The 17593-nt window shown below is 42.1% G+C and overlaps 1 protein-coding gene across 1 annotated transcript in view; it reads right to left on the bottom strand.

Annotated features, from left to right (window-relative positions):
* The window catches only part of FAXDC2 (fatty acid hydroxylase domain containing 2), a 72343-nt gene extending 71456 nt beyond the window's left edge, over nt 1–887 (bottom strand). The window contains exon 1 of the mRNA XM_085870009.1: nt 655–887. The gene's annotated coding sequence lies outside the window, so the exon portion shown is untranslated. The remainder of the gene's footprint in view (nt 1–654) is intronic.
* Between the last annotated feature and the right edge of the window lie 16706 nt (nt 888–17593).

The following is a 17593-nucleotide window of genomic DNA, read 5'->3' as shown; positions in this document are numbered from 1 at the left end:
ACATATACATACAACATATACATACACACACAACACACACACACAATTTACATATACACACACACACACACAACACACATATACATACACACACAACACACACACACAATTTGCATATACACACACACACACAACATACATATACATACACACACAACACACGCACACAATTTACATATACACACACACACACACAACATACATATACATACACACACACACAACATACACTTTACATACATACAACATATACATACACACACAACACACACAATTTACATATATACACACACACACACACACACAAACATATACATACACACACACACAACACACAATTTACATATACACACACAACACACACAATTTACATATATACACACACACACACACACACACACACACAACATATACATACACACACACACAACACACAATTTACATATACATACATACACACCATTTACATTGTTGTGACCTGCTCGAGCCTTCGTGCAGCCATTATTACGTTTGTTCTGTAACTAACTGTACACACAGCTTGCTATTACTACGAGATACACGTTCGACACGAGCACGACGAAACCGCACACATTGACAAGGCAATCATGGACGTTCATCGGTTCGGATGGTTTTTCACCGACAGCACGAGATCACCTTGGTTGTTGTTGTTGTTTTTCTCGAATCTACACAGAAGGCAAACTGGCCGGACGACCCGTGTGGCTTGTCCTTGCTTCCCTGTTCACCCCACGACTGTCGGCATGAAACACCACCACGTCCACGGCGAGCACTTGTTCTTCCTTCACCACCAACAACGTCTGACTTGATCAGATCAGCTGACTGCTGATAACCTTCGCGTATTACGTCACCACGTCGGACGTAAAGAGAAACGTCCAAATGTGACGTAATCACGCCGATAAAATCACGATGATTACGGCGACTTGGTGAAAAAAAAACACAAAAAACACGTGTTTTATAATCATAATGTTATAAATATTCAAACATATCCAGGTGTTTCGATGGAGGTTGAGAAAGGAAAATGTGTATGAAACGATAACTCTTCACACGGTCAGAACGCTGCTTTCACTGAACTAGAGCGAAAGTCTAAGACTATAAATACCCAATAAATAAATAAATATTATATACATAGAACAGAAAAAAGGGCACCTCACACAACATGCAGTTCAATTGTTTGAAGCGCTGTTGTAATCCCTGGCCGTATAACCCGTTGTAGTATCAGACATTGATGTATCAATGTTGTCGTATCAGGCACGGAGTTGATGGAGTAGGAAGAGTTGATGGAGTGTCATATATCACAGGAAACTATTGAGGAGCTGCTCATCAAACTTATAACTTGAATGATAAAACTCGAAACTTCCTTCTGGTTTTCCTTTCTCATTCTCATCAAGATCTCAACAACTCTCATTAGGATGCTCACTTGTTCATTTTGGAACCCTCAAAAACACTGGGTTATATTGTTGTGGGCCGGGGGTGGGAGGGGGGGTCGGTGGCGAGGAGCGACCGCTAGGTGGAGCAGTGGAGCAATCTCCCACCGAACACCCGGAATTTAGGTCGTGACTCTCGGACAACTCCAAAGGTCATGGGTCCCTTAGCGGACCGTGGTCGCCAATATTTCAACGGCGTGGGGTAGGGTTAATTGCCTCATTTCAATATACCTGAGTACTCACATCGTCTAACTTCCCAGGGAAAACCACACCCTCAACGGACCTCGGGCGGAACGGGCCGTTTACTGAGCCCGATCCGGGTGTAAACAGAGCAGGGATTACCAAGATCCGTCGGTCCAAATGAACAATTTATGGCACGAACGGCTTTACTACTTCTGAAGCCCGCACCGTGCTGGGTCAATGGTAGAAACAACAGGCAACGGAATGGAACATTTAACAGATATTTATTTACAATAATAATACACAGTGCAGACTCAATCACAAATATCAGGCAGGTAATGTACAGTGAACAAAAGCACTTAACAATTCTACTTAAATACGGGCCACACTCACCCAAAAAGAAATGGACCCTGTGGGTCTTTATTTGGCCCGTCAGCCCAGGAGGGAAAGGCAAGCTGGGGACCAGGGTCCTGTCGGTTACTGGCCGCCTCGTGCGGTTAGGTCCGCGACTGCACATGTGGGACCCGTGGTCTGTAGGAGCTAGGATGGTGAGCATCCGAGACTCCAGACTCGGATACGGCACCCAACGTGGGGCGAAACAGGAGCAATGGCGACGAGCCCAGACACGAACCCTTCTCACTCGGCCACCAAGACCAAGACCGCTAAAAACCACAACCAAGACCAAGCCACACAGACCAACTGCTCACCACCCGACTTATTCCTGGGCGTTCTGGCTTCTCATTGGCTGGGGCGCGCGTGTGATACTCGCCCTTCGCTCATTGGGCAGATGAAACACTCCATGCCCTTTTTTGGAGCAGGGCACCGATCTGAGGCGATGGAATCCCCTCCCACGTCTGTGCTTGGCACGCATGCGCGTGAGGAAGGCCGATGGTGACAGGAGCGAAGGAGGACTTAAGATGTAAAAAACCTGACTATAAAAGAAACCCACAGTGCACACATGAAGTTAACCCATTAGACAGAAGAACGGGACCCTAACTATAACACATACTTATCGAAATAACTGAACTGCGGGGACTTTTGACTGTGTGCAAAAGGCTTCCAAATCCGTAACAATATCAGTGCTATTCCCAACACTGATTAAAACCACATCTTCACAAAGACCATTCTCAAACCTGTGAAAACTTTGATCAAATTTATTGATTCAGACAAATTAATGGCAAGCCCCCGATCTGCTTTGGTTGAGAATCTTAAATCTTCAGGTGATGGATTCCCTTTCCTTAAAACCTTCTGCCCAAATGAGGAGCAAGCCAAAACTCTAGTCAAGGAAAGGTGTATATCCTTCTGATGACATGGATGAACCAGATGGTATTCATAGAATACTTACCCCACACAGTCTTGAGAAGGACTTTGTGTGAACAGGGGTGCTGAGAGGGGGCAGGGCGTGACAGGCGGGGTGACTACACCGGGACCTGGACAGAAAAGGGCCCCATAATTATTCCTTCATTTTTTTTGTACCAAGTTTGAACAACCGGTAAATGCACATCCAAGAAATGGTTGAGGACATGTTCAACATTGGGTTTTTTTTTTACAACTAAAATGGATGCCAGTGTACAATCTTTGATCAGATCACAAAATAAAGTTAGATGCATGTGTATGCCTTGTGTACTGTATTTGTGCCGAGCTTGAACAAAATCAGACCATGCATGTCAAAAAAATGGTTGGGGACACGTTTAAGTAACATAATGGCCACCTGTCGGTCATCTTGGATCTGATCTCAAAAGAAAATGAAGTACATATATGAGCCATCATTCATTATCCGTATGCCAAGTTTGAACAACATCGGTAAATGCAAGTCCGAGAAATGGTTGAGGACATGTTCAACATCGTTTTTTAAAATATAACAAAAATGGCTGCCGTCGGCCATTTTAGATCTGATGTCGAAAAAAAATGACGTGCGTATGTACACAATCATGTGTTATCGTTGTTGCAAGTACAAATAAATTTGGTCTATACAGGTCCGAGATATGGTTACAGACGCACGCATGCACGCACTCATAGACATGAAAATCGAGACCAAATCCATCAGCCTCCGTTTCATACAAAGTCCAACGGGGGCTACGAAACGAATGTGGGAACAATTTAGATAATCACAATTGCGGTAATGATGGAATGACGGAAATGAACACAGGAGTGTTGGCCACACCCCATCTGGATGAACGTATACAAATTATACTTTGAAAAATTTCGATGTACGCTTAATATGTGCTATATAAAATGGTTATGTAATAAGTGGTAAAGTTTCAATTTCATCCGATGAATGGTTTTTGATGTGCACTCTTAATAAGATGCACACATGTATGAACTTAAGCGACTGATTGCTTAACCCCACGTTTCGCTTCACGAACGCAGGCCAACGAGAGATTCAAAGAAACCCAACTTCCCTCAAAATAAAACTTTTACATTGAGAACGGAACTCAGGAGAGTGCATACCTACTCCAGGCTGAACAGTTTGCATTTTGTATCCCACCGAGACCAGATCTGGATCCGGACTTGAACCAAAATTGAATTGGCTTGTTCTTGTCACCTACTCAACTCATCCCTCTGGTTTTGTTGTAATTAAATGGAAGACCAAGAAAGAACCTGAAGAAGTGGAGCAAATATGGAGTCATCAGGAGGAACCAGGATAGAATTCGGGCTTCAGCCGCAACTCCACAACCCTCAAACACACCCAGGTGCAGCCAAGTGAGCTTTACAGAAAAAAAAATGCTGCAAGAATTCACTTCTCCTGAGAGAGGTAGATGAAGAAAGAGAGGAATAGAGATGAAAGAGAAGAAAAAGCCAGAATTAGAATGAAAAAAGAGAATTGTGAAAAAAATAGAAAGAAGTGTGAAAGGAGCAAAGAACAAAGATGTCGGGAAGAACCCGGACAGGTAGATTTCAGCAGTTACTCCCCAGGCTCAAATGCAGCAACATGAACAAGCTAGCAAAAAAATTAACAATTCTCAAATTCAGATCTGGATCTTCAGCAAAATCGAATCAATTTGTCTTTATCACACAACCGACCTGTCCACCAAATGTGTCCACCTTTTGAGATACCCTGCTCACAGACAGACAGACAGGGGTAATCAGTTGTTATACTCACATAACCAATGAGGACTTTGAACATGCTCAAAACGATTGGAATTTTTTTTTAAACTCAAACACCTTGGGGAATATCACGACCTGTATCTTTTTCTTCATGATGGATTTCATCGTACTCAAAGGGACAATGAGTGACTTAGAAATCTTCTTGTAACCCTCTCCTGAACGGTGCTTTTCCACTACTTGATGTCTGACTTTGGAAAGGTCCTTGGTCTTCATGTTTGCCTTGTTGGTTGAGCAATTGAGTTGCACCTTAAAACTCCTTAGATAAGTGGGAGAGATAAATTTTGAGTTAAAATCAATTACATACAGGTTAAACCAATTACACTTATTTTGTAACCTTTCAAACAAATAATTTGCTCCTGAAGTGATTTTGGGTTAATGAGGCAAAGGGGTTGTATACTTATGCAACTGAGAATCATCTGACTTTCTCTGTTAATCAAACTTATTTACATTTTTTTTATCATCTGCTTTATCATTTTGGAGTAGTTTGTAAAGACTATGTGTATATATATATATATATATATATATATATATATATATATATATATATATATATATATATATATATATATATATATATATATAAATATATATATATATATATATATATATATATATACATATACATATACATATACATATACATATACATATATATATATATACACATATATATATACACATATATACATATATATATATATATATATATATATATATATATATATATATACACATATATATACACATTCACACACACACACAGTTTGATTTGAAAGCATCATGAAATAAGCTGAGGTGGCATCAAAATGTGAAAACATTGGAGGGGGGAGGGTGAATACTTTTGCAAGCCACTGTATCCCAAGTTTGTTCGAAGAGATAGGCACAAGCCAACAATAAATATCTTCCCAATTATGATGCTTCTAAAGAAATTATGATGGTAATAACTTGTATGGATGGGCAATGTCTCAAGCTCTTCCCTTTGGTGGCTTCAGGTGGCTCAAATACGAGGATTATGAAATTGTGTTGAAAAATGTAATCGTGTCTACTCAGAGTGAACTAAATGAATCAAAATATGGAAACTACTTCGGAGTTGATCTAATATATCCTGAAAGCCTGCAGGGAAAACCCAAGCACTTTATATTGTTTCACTTCTTCCTGAAAGTGAGGTTCCTAAAGATGCGTAGTTGAGCGAACATCAGAAATCTTTCAAGGAGAGGTCTGAGGTTGTAGCTACAGAAAAGCTGATGGCAACCCCACATGAAAGACAAATACAAAAAAAATAACATTACAAACTATGCCCATCAATTGTACTCTGTGTCGGTGAATAAAAAGGCCAATGATGATAAAATATATATCTTTGAGGATGGAATCAACACCTTTCCTTATGGCTGTAAGATTTAACATTTAAACCATCATGGATGTATAGATTAAGTGCTAAGATAATTTTATGATAGATTATAAGTGTAAAAAAAAACACAAAGATATCAGTGTTAAGATACATTTCGGTACAAGGTTAAATTTAAGTATTAAGATAAATTTCAGTGCGAAGATAGATTTAAGTGTTAAGGTAGAGGTTAAGATTGGTATAGGTGTAAAGATGGAATTTGTTTGGTTATTTTAATGTTTGTATTGTGCTTAAAATGTATATTTTACAGTCTACCGACACCTTTTTTCACAATGTAAATGAAAAAAAAAAACGAAGGATGCACAACAACACATAAAGGATACGCAGGTTCTCCTACATTCCTAAGGGATTAAAGCTATTATAACAATTACCTGACACTTCTGACACAAGGCAGAACGAAGAGGAATGAATTAATTATTGGTACTTTGAATTGAATTCATACAGGCTATTTGGTTGTTTTGTAGATAAATATGTAGTTGTTTTGGAGATTTTTAAAGTGGTATATTTTCTTTAAACTTCCGTCGCCATCAGCGGAATTGATAAATAGTACGATAGGGTTTGGTTCTTTTTCTAAATATCTTTGTTGGGCAGAAATAAAATGATAAACTTCTCTCAATGTCCTTGTGTGAGCGCCTCCTGAACCACATATCATTTTAAAGTTGTGGTAAATTGTTTTCCCATTAATTATTTGACACCAATCACAGTTTTTTGTCCATTCAAGGGCATTAATTTTATTCAAGTCTTTGAACTCAAAAGTATTTAAATTTATACATTTATGTGTTTTTTTGTACTTTTGATTTTGCTATTTCTTCAATAACATCTATTTGATCCTTTTCACATTCGTTATGTTTTCCCTTTATATACCAAGACTGATTTTTCTCCACTCCTGGTTTGGTTTTTACTCTATTATAAAAGCCATTTGTAGATGTTGATATTTCAAATAAAATAATTGCATTTGTAAGAAATCAGATCCAGACCACAGGGATACAATAAACAGGCTTGACTCAATCCCTGCCATATTCTCTCTCAGCTCCTTTCCCTGCCCCCTTCCCAAGGATCATATGAGCATTTACATCTTCAACATAATCACAAGACACATTTCCCCTTTTCTTGAAGACATTTAGTCAACGTAGACTTGAACTTTGAAACGAGAAAGAACGCAAGCAGTAGAACAAAATGCAAACACAGTAACTATCCCATTACTTGGTACCTTTACATATTAACTCTGTCAATGTACGGAATTGAGAAATTATCATAACGTTGGAGAACATTTCTGACAATCACTCATTAAGATATTACATGTAAGAAACGGAATTGTAATTATTCAAGAATACTAGATCATTAATATTTACTTAGTTTGTTCTCAACTTATGCCAAGTACCACGACTGTCAATGTTTCATTCTATCTCTCAAAGTTTTTCAGCCAGGAAGGTGGTCTTCTAACCCTTTTGCTTCGCACAGGACTTGCAGCTGATTCATTCCTTTCATTTCCACACTGGTCAGCATTATTGCAGACTATGGATAAAGGGCCAGGTGAGATGCATTCCATTTTCTCCCATCACTCAGCACAAATGTGCTTGACCCAATTTTCTTCTGAATCAACATAGGATCATTGTATTTTGAAGTCCTTGTACTCACGTACATGGGTTTCTTCACTCGCTCATGATCCCTTGGTTAAAATGTCGGTGTCTTCGCTCCCCCTTCTTTGGTTGGTGTACTCTGCTTTTTCTCTGTCTTTTGATGACAGTCTTTTCCCCTCCCATTCAGGTCATCATGGGCTCTTGTGTCGGAAGAGCCCCCAGTTTCTATTATGGGTTCTTGCATTGGATGAGCCCCCAATTTCTGTTTCGCATTTCCTCGAGGCACCAACGTGAGTGCACCAGTCACCCGGAGGGTAGCATGGTAGAAAAGACTTATGGACAATAATATGTCTCGTCTTTTGTTCAGCAGGTAAAAGCAACCTACGACACGGGATAGAAGAGTATTTAATCCCCACTGTCTACCTTTAAAACACGAATATCATTTAAAATCATCCCATTAAAATGATTTAAAATTCCCCAAATTATGAAGCACACGTTGCAGATATCAATGCAGTTTTGAATCAACTCATGACTTTTGAGTCAGGAACTTATCTCAGGTAAACAGTTCTGAATAAAATTTCAGCAGGATACGAATGGATGGAGATGTCGGTTGTGAACACGTTTGAAGCAGTCTTGCCCAGTTGAGTGCACACAGGTTGAAGTCTGACCGGCCAGTCGCGTTGCAAGTTTCCAGATGGTGAGCTTGGTATCACCAAAGCAAGCAGATGAATCCGAGTTCACCACATCATCTCTCCCTTCACTCCTAAATCCGAGACACCTCTAGTGTTAATTTATGTGTCACATAAGGTCACTCAGAGGACTGGCATCAAAGCATCTGCATTCTGTTGTCTCTGCTGATGACTTTGTACTGGTGTGGTTCAGTGTGTCCCATAATAATTCTTCAGCCCAGTTCATTTCTCTTTCATGTGGGAGCACAATTGTCACATCATTCTAAAACTTTAGCCTCAACACAGCTTTTTCAAAGTAATTTGTCAAGCCACTTGGACATTAGCCCCCACCTACTTTATATATTCAGTGGCCCTGAAATTCCTTTCCTTGGTGCATAAAAACTTGTGTAACCATTTGTTGGACAGGGCTATATGCCCTGTAGTCCTCAGAACCTGTCGTACTTCCAGCAGAAAGTCCATTTGAGGTCTGAATTGCTGGTGCTAGATAAATTGCATTCCACACTTTCCCATCAGAGAGTCTGAAGGTTGCAGGACCTCTCTGTTCACTGATCTTGAGGGGTTGGGTATACTTGTTTAGTCCTTTCTGGTGAAGTCCAGGTTTCCAAACTCGCATGAAAGAACCACATTGGAAGGTGGAAGGTTTCGCTCCCCTACGCTCGTCTGTGTATCGTTTAGACTTCTCTTGTTTCTGTTGAACACAGCGTCTCACATCCTCGAGTCTTGCAGCAGGTACACTGATTTGACGATCTCCAATGTGCAACTCTGTGTGCAATGTACGTCCATGTGGAAGTTCAGCAGAGGTCTGATGAGTTGTTGCATGTCTTGTAGCTCGATACATTTGCAAGAAGTCGGGTACGAATGATTTCCAGGGCTTCCCTTCGAGATTTGCAGGATGTAAACAGTCCTTAAATACTCTGTTGAATCGTTCTATCTCCCTGTTGGCATGTGGGTAATATATCGAACGATGGCAGTGTTTGATGTTTCTTTCCTGCAGGAATGTTTCAAACTCAGTTGAAACAAACTGCGATCCATTGTCAGAGAGAAGTTCCCACGGATTTCCTTCACGACTGAAAACTGTAGTCAGGAACTTGATAACTGCAGCAGATGTTACTTGGGACATAAAGGCTACTTCTGGCCATTTGCTGAAGTAATCAATTAAGGTAATGGCATAGTGACAGCCCATTCGGCCGTTATCAAGTGGTCCCATTATATTGATGGGAAGCTTTTCCCAAGCAGCATTGGGGAGCGGAACTGGTTTCAAAGGTGGAACCCGAGTGACGGCTGTTTTATCATGGATTTGGAAAGTAATACACGACTTGATGGCAACTTCCACTTGGGAGTCCATCCCTGGCCACCAGTAGAGGCCACACAGCCTTTGTTTTGTCCTTACAATACCTTGATGCATATCATGGGCAAGCTGGATTAGCTTGGGTTGAAGTTCTGTCGGCACTATCACACGGTGAGTGCCCAGAATCAAGTAATCCTCCTGTGCAGCCAGTTCATTCTGAATGCGAAAGTCGGGAAGTACATTTGGGTCAATGCCCTTCGCATTGTAAGGCCATCCTCTGGAGACATATGCTCACAGCTTCGGTAGAATAGGGCATCTATTGCAAGTTTCCTTAAATTGTTACACAGGGACAGCAGCACAGTCACCGGACACGAAAGTCACAATTTCTACATCTGGTTCATGGTAAGGCTCTGTCATGGGGCAGTAGTAACCGAGATAAACAGTCTGCAGTCAAATTTTGATGGCCAAGTTTGTGCACAATTTCATAGTTAGACAGTAAGCGTGCAGACCAACATTGCAATTCTCATTCCAGCTCGACAAAGACCTTTCAAAGACAATAGTGTGGTCATTGGACTGAAGTCTGTACACAGGATGAATTTCCGACCCCACAGGTAAGTACGCCATTTCTCAGTTGCCCAGACACAGGTGAGTGCTTCCTTCTCTACTGTAGAGTACTTGTTTTCGCATGGTGTGAGCATTCCTCTGTAGAGTCCTCATGAAGTTGAGTGAGCAATGCTCCGAGTCCATAATCAGATGGGGTCTGTGGTCACAATGGTGGTCAGAGTAGGGTCAAACAAAGCAAGTGCAGGGCTGTTGGCAATCATTTTTTTTTACCATTTCAAATTGAGTGTGCGCAGCCTCGGTCAAGGAGAAGTCAGCAACCTTGTGCAGTGAGGCACAAAGTGGCTCCACGACTTGAATAATTAGGAATTAATTTGGAGTATCAAGAAGTCAAACCCAGAAAAGAACACAGAGCAGATGCATCATTTGGGGGTGGTGCTTGTGTCACTGCCACCACATGTTCGGTGTTTGTGCTCATGCCCTTTTCTGAGATCACGTGACCCAGAAAAGAAAGTTCAGCCTTCCTGAAATGACATTTGTCATGATGCGGTTTTAAGCCTGCTTGATCAATACGATCCAAAACGGCTTGAAGACTTCCTAATGTTTCTCAGGAGATGAAGCATACACAATTGTTATTTAGGTAAGACTGGGTGCCCTCCTGGCCAGCTAAGATCTGTGACATCATTCGCTGGAATGCACTGGGAGCAGAAGCAAGACCATAAGGAACACGGCAAAAAAAAAGAAACGGAAAAGTCCCTTGTGTGTTATGAAAGCCTTAAGGTCTCTGCTTTCCTCATGCAAGGGCACTTGATGGTATGCACTCTGAAGATCAAGAGTCAAGAACATTCTCGCTCCCTGAAGTTCTGCGAATACCTCCTCAATATGTGGGAGTGGATGACTGTCTATTACGATTGCCTTATTGGGTTCTGGAATTTTTTTTAGGTAAGTCACCAAGTATAATTTTGGTTCTGTAAGATAGTAGACATGTTAAGTGACATTTGACTTCAAATCGTGATGTAAAGGCCCCCTTTGGCATGGAAGTTCCTTAGGGTCATAGAAACAAATTTATCCAAAGACACACGTCATATCTCAAAATCCAAGATGGTCACCATCGACCATTTTGGAAAACATGGCCCAGTTTGTTTGAACCGTTTGTCATAGAAACTATTATGATACATGTTTTCTAACTAATTGAGGTCACTGAACTCATTTCTGGTGACAATTTTGCTTTCTGATGGATTTATAGGTCAAATCATAGACAAAAATACATAAATGTCACATTTTTTCTAAAATGTATGAGAAAAAAAATTGTGAGAACGAGACATGACTTAACATGTCTGCTATATGATGGTTAGGTCAGACCCAACTCAGAAATGGTTTTCTCATGCTGAATTTAACTACACATGAGTTAGTCACATAATGTATCTCTGTTATGTAACCTTTAATTTTTACTTTCAGATTCAAAGTGACTAATCCAAATGAGTTCCGATAACTGTGACAGCACGCCTGCCACGATGGACTGGAGCCTATGTTTTATATGTCAATCAGACGAGACTCATAATCCAACTTCGGATCCCTCATCATCTGTTAAATTGAGAAACAATCCTGAAAGACTTTCAGACACTTACAGACAGGTTGTGAACAATATCCAGGAACTCAATGAATTCGGTGAGCTGCCCGATTTTGTATTCGTAGAGAATACTGGTGACAGTGATACTCAGAATATAGTTCAGCTGATGATGTCTAATCATGTAGTGTGGCACAAAGCTTGCAGGAATGCTGTCGACAATCAGAAAGTGCAGAGAGCCAGGAATAAGCATCAAGGACAAGCGACATTTAGCCCGGTAAAAACTCGTGCAACCAGGTCAGTCACACAGACATCACCCTCTACAGTCTACATCTTTGAGTGAACCAGTTGACACTCCATGTCTCCTTTGTGATGAAGTGGGCAACAAGAAAGAGCTCAGAAAAGCTGCTACACTAGGCTTGGATAAAAAAAAAAAAACCAATGACTGTGCTCAGCTGTTGGGCGACAAACGCCTGTTGTCTAAACTGTCCGCTGGTGACTTGATCGCCATCAATGCCGTCTATCATCATGCGTGCCTGACTCGGCTGTATAGGAAAGTGGAGACGATCGGATGTGACATCCCTGATAGTCATAACATGCAGGTGATGTGAGCACATTCTCAATGAGTTACTTGACTTTATTGAAGATAACCGTGGTTCAGGGGAGTCGCTAGTAATGGCTCACTTGACGACCCTTTATGATGAGCGTATTGCCGCTCTCGGCTTTCCCTACATCAAACGCAATACAACACGCTTTAGAGAGGACATTGAACGCATGATTCCTGACATCAAGGCAGTAAAGATTAACCGTTGCTGGTCTCTTGTTTTCGACGACGACCTATCCAAAGCTATAGTTTATATGAAAGACAATACATCAACTGAAGTCTCCACCCTGCACAAAGCAGCCAAGATCCTCCGTCGAGAATATCTTCAAATGCGGCAAGCTTTTACGGGTTCCTTCTCAACCTCATCTGAAGCTGAATCAATCCCAACCACTCTGCGTTCATTCCTGTACATGCTTCTTGATGGACCATCTATCGATCAGCCATCTCCTGGATCTAAGAAGTCCAAAGTTGCAACATCAATTGGGCAGCAGATCATCTTCAACTTAGTTGCATGCAGATCCAAGAAACGTGACAGTGTCACAGCAGAGATAGGGAAACACCAGCTTCGCTGTATATGGCTATGAAAGTACATGTTCAAACTGGCCGTGAATCTCTAATCGATCATTTTCATCAGCGAGGGTTGTGCATCTTGTATGACCGTTTGAGAGTGCTTAGTACAGATTTTGCGAATTCAGTCATTGGTCACTGGGAGCAGGTTGGTGTGGTGGTCCCCCCTCAGGCAGTTAAACACGTTTTCACCACAGGCGATATTGACAACATTGACCAAAATCCATCATCTACGACGGCAACATCAGCCCTCCATGGAACATGCATCAGCATTCACCAGCACTTCTCATCAGACACACAACAAGTTGCGAATCTTGATGAGATCCTCAATCCAGATGAGATGGGGAAGAAGACTGTGCGGTCCTTGCCAACGAGCTACACGGGCATGGATATGAATATCTCGCTGCCGAATGATGAAGTGCTGCACGTCCCGGTCCTAATGACCAATAGTCATCCTATTCCAGCTGCGCGCTCTCACACCAGCATAATTGAAGAAAGCTATGTGTGGTTAGAAAGAGTTAGAACACTATCCCAACAAGTAATTGAACCAGGTGAATGGATTTCATGGGCAGCATACCAAGCCAGCACCACAGAACTTCCTGTTACTCCCCCAACCAAGTCATACATGCTCCCCATTTTCATTGAGTCTTCTCACCGCCCTATAATGGTTTGGCATGGGATGACAGTTCTCCACCGGGTAATTAGTTACCTTAATCCAGGTCAGACACCAGTCATGGTAGCCGATGAACCACTCTTCACATTGGCCAAAAAATTTCAGTGGAAGTTTCCAGACAGATCATGGTGAGGACTCTTTTCTCGTGACATTGGGGGCAATGCACACCGAGAAGATGCTCTGGAGTGTCTGGTGATTGGTTGAATGACAGTGGGTGGACTACAGCACTCACCAACAGTGGTATCTCAACCAGTGGCAAAGCCGAGTCATTCATTGGCGTCCATCATATCTGCAGAACCCGATATATGCATCAGGTGTCAGTTGCTGTTCTCGACAAGCTCATGAAGACCGTTTATGAACAATATGTTAATACAGCGACGACTGGTGATGATGGTCTCTCTGGAGATGGTGACTCGAATGACCTCATCCCTCTGCCCTTTGAAGAATGGCTCAAGCAGTTGTGTAAACTACAGCCCCAAGCTGACTATTGGTTCAAATCCATGGAGCTGGATCTACTTGTTCCTCAGGTAAGGCATGTAATGTTTTGTATGACTCAATGTGTTTTCTATCATCCAGAAAAATAATGATACATTCTGTCATAAGTTACTGGTGTTTGATATGAGCTTCTTAATTTATTTTTTCAGTTTGTCAAGTCATGTCGCACAACTGATTTCTCGCTCTACATAGAGACTCTTGATTGTCTTATGCCGTGGATCATACCCATTACCCACTATGCTCGAAACCTGCCTATCCATCTCCGTGACATGGCAACATTGGAAGAACGTCATCCTGCACTGTATGTGGAGTTCAAATGTCATGGTCACTTCATGGGACAGAAGACGAGGAGAGCGTTCTCTAGGATTCCACGTGACCAGATGCACGAGCAACTCATTGATTGGCTCAAGAATCTTGCTGGCGTCAGAGAACCTGGATGACCCACGAACAGTTCGCCGTGAGCAGGTTGTTCGCTCCGAGATGGCTTGGCTAATCAGGGAAATGGACGGAACAAAGGAGTCAGATGAACGGATGCACCATGAACAGTACACCAAATTCCAGATTGACTACAAGGTAATTTCCTAAGATATTGCAATTTGAGAGCCTCATCATTTTCAGTGGTATGATTTAGCAATGCCTCTACATCTTTTTATTCTTTTCAGTCTGATGTGCTGGCGCTGGTGGATGCATTTGAGCAGCTGGGAAACCCTTTCATGGAGGACAGTGGAGAGTTGCTCGACCTGGACAAGGCAATCTTCATGCCTCCCGACGTGGTTGATAATGTGAGAAAAATGAAAAACATCGGATTGGAGAGACATAATGCATTTGTTGACAAGCGAATCTACTCTCAAGAGGAAGCATTCACTGCAACAATACCCCATACCAAACTGAAATTGTTCACGTCTTCGCTCTCTCAACCACGCCAGAAATCAGAGGTAGCCATCGTCAAAGACCATCAAGGAAAGGTTACCCAGATTTTGCTGGCAGCGCACTCGGGTTGCAACATCAACGAGTCTGTGTTCTCCCATGATAGCTCTGCTCATCCTCCCTCACTAACTGGGAAGGGATACATGTACCATGGAAACAAGAGTGAGATCCTGGACTGTATTGTACTAGCAAATCTCGACAATCGCAGACCAGAGACGACTGCCGCTGTGCTCGATGGAGCTGTGCTCGTTCAAATGCTTCGTCTTAGAAATGCTGTGACCATCGGAGACTATTTCAAAGATGTGTTTTTGCCATACATCCTCTCTTGGTTTGAAATTAACAACCGGGTTGACATTGTCTGGGATGTCTACTCCAAGACGAGCCTCAAGTCAGGAACTGGGGAACAACGTGGAGGTGGAGCTCTGAGGCGGGTTACTGTCTCGACCAAAGTTCCTGGAAATTGGGCGGCCTTCCTACGTGTTGACCTGAACAAGCAGGAGTTATTGATGGAGCTCGCTAAGTGCTTGAAGCCTGCGACACTTCCACAGGTTAGTTGACATATTGTTGCAACCCACTGACAAACATTATGAATTGTCATTATTTAAAATACCCAGGCCTCTGTTATATCCACATATCCTCAATTACATTGACTTCCTCATTTCCAGGGCAAGCAGCTTTTCACCACCATTCTCAGTGACTGAGAGTTCACTAGCTGGGGGAGACGTTGGAGCAGTGGCCCCATGCACACACGAGGAAGCCGACACTCGGGTATTTCTTTATACATGTGGCTGCAGCTACATCTGCCGGTCATCATCGAGTGATAGTCCGCACCAGTGACAGCGATGTTGTAGTGCTGGGCGTCTCTTCCTTTGTTGCACTCGGATAGAGGATTGATGAACTCTGGATTGCCTTTGGAATGAAACGCCACTTTAGGTTAGTTCAGTTATGTTTTAAGCCAGTTGCCTTCAGTGTGTGCCAATAGGTTATTGATGAGGAAGATAACTCGTATCACTACATTCCTTTCCAGGTACATTCCAGTGCACGACATCATACACAAACTTGGACCATCTAGGGCAAAGGCACTACCAGCGTTTCATGCAATAACATGACGCGACACAACCTCAGCATTCTTTGGTAAAGGCAAGAAGACCGCCTGGGCAGTGTGGCAGTCCATCCCTGAGCTCACGCTTCCTCTTGAGCTACTCTCATGCCCTAACCCCACCCTGGAAACGATCAATACTCACACATCTGTGCTCCAGAGATTCGTCTTGCTGCTATATGGTGTAACTAAGGAGAACATCACAACTGTGGATGCTGCTCGGCATTCCCTCTTCCTCCACCAAGGAAGAGACTTCGAGCACATGCCTCCAAGCACATGCCTCCTTCAGAGTGGACACGTGTGGGGTAATATGCTCATGAAAGCACCAGCTCCAGTATCTCCAACAGAATGGGGATGGCAGCAAGAAACACCAGACTCTGCACCATCTCCAGTCTACACAACAACTCCCACCATTTCGCGGGACTTGCCAGAGCTTACCATTTGCAAGTGTAAGACTGAATGTAAAGCTCCTTGTAAGTACTGCGTGCAGAGACAGCGCTGTATGCTTCTCTGCAGATGTCAAGGTTCGTGCGCCCACACTGGCAGGATGTACCAGGACAAGAGAGGAGAAGAGGAAGAGCTTGTGTAATTACGACATTGTGCGATGGATAATCTAACTACCTCAAATTTTCTGTATGTGAAAAACAATATAATTTGTTATAATTTGTATTATTTTTGGGATTTCACCTTTAAATGCATCTGAAATGCATAGCTGATGCCGGAAATGAATTCAGCGACCTCAATTTAGCTAGAAAACATGTGTCATAATCAAAGATCGTAAAGCGGAGCAAGATAGCCCACTTGTGCGAAACAGTGAAGTATCCAATGGTTGCCCTCGGCAGCCATTTTAGCAAGCAGGCAGAGCGAGCTTGCACTGCCAACAACCCAAAATTATTACCACCAGAATGGCTTGTGAACACGAGTAATAATAATTTTTATTTTGTTTCTGGTGTTCTTAATTTCCTGCCTGGGGCAGGGTACATTAAAATGCATTCTAATGAATTTGCACTTTTTTAAAGTCAAAGCTTACTGCATATTTCAGTTATGACCATCATCAATTTGTATAGTACAGCCCATAAATCCATAAACATGGATTTCACTCTACCAGAATCCCTTTAACCCCTTTGAGCTTCATATACATGTACTAACTAGTAAAGGTGCCTGTCTTCAACGGGCGTCACTGGCAACACATGGTAAAAGACAGATAGCATGAATGTATTTTAAACAATATATTATATCATTTTTATCCATTGATTATCATTCAGGTTTTCCCCTTCGACTGTCCCGCAGTAGCTCCACTTCGATGACATTACGACGTAGTTTAGTGACTACACAACGTGTACCATTCGTGAGTTCTGGAGGATCCATAGAGCGCATTAAAATTACAGGGCACCCTACTTTAAAACGA

Source organism: Eptatretus burgeri, chromosome 2 (assembly GCF_056783735.1).
Source record: "Eptatretus burgeri isolate ZD-2024b chromosome 2, Ebu_testis_v1, whole genome shotgun sequence".
Classification (NCBI taxonomy): Eukaryota; Metazoa; Chordata; class Myxini; order Myxiniformes; family Myxinidae; genus Eptatretus; species Eptatretus burgeri.
Note: the sequence above shows the minus strand (reverse complement) of the source record. Positions and strands in the feature narration are given on the sequence as shown.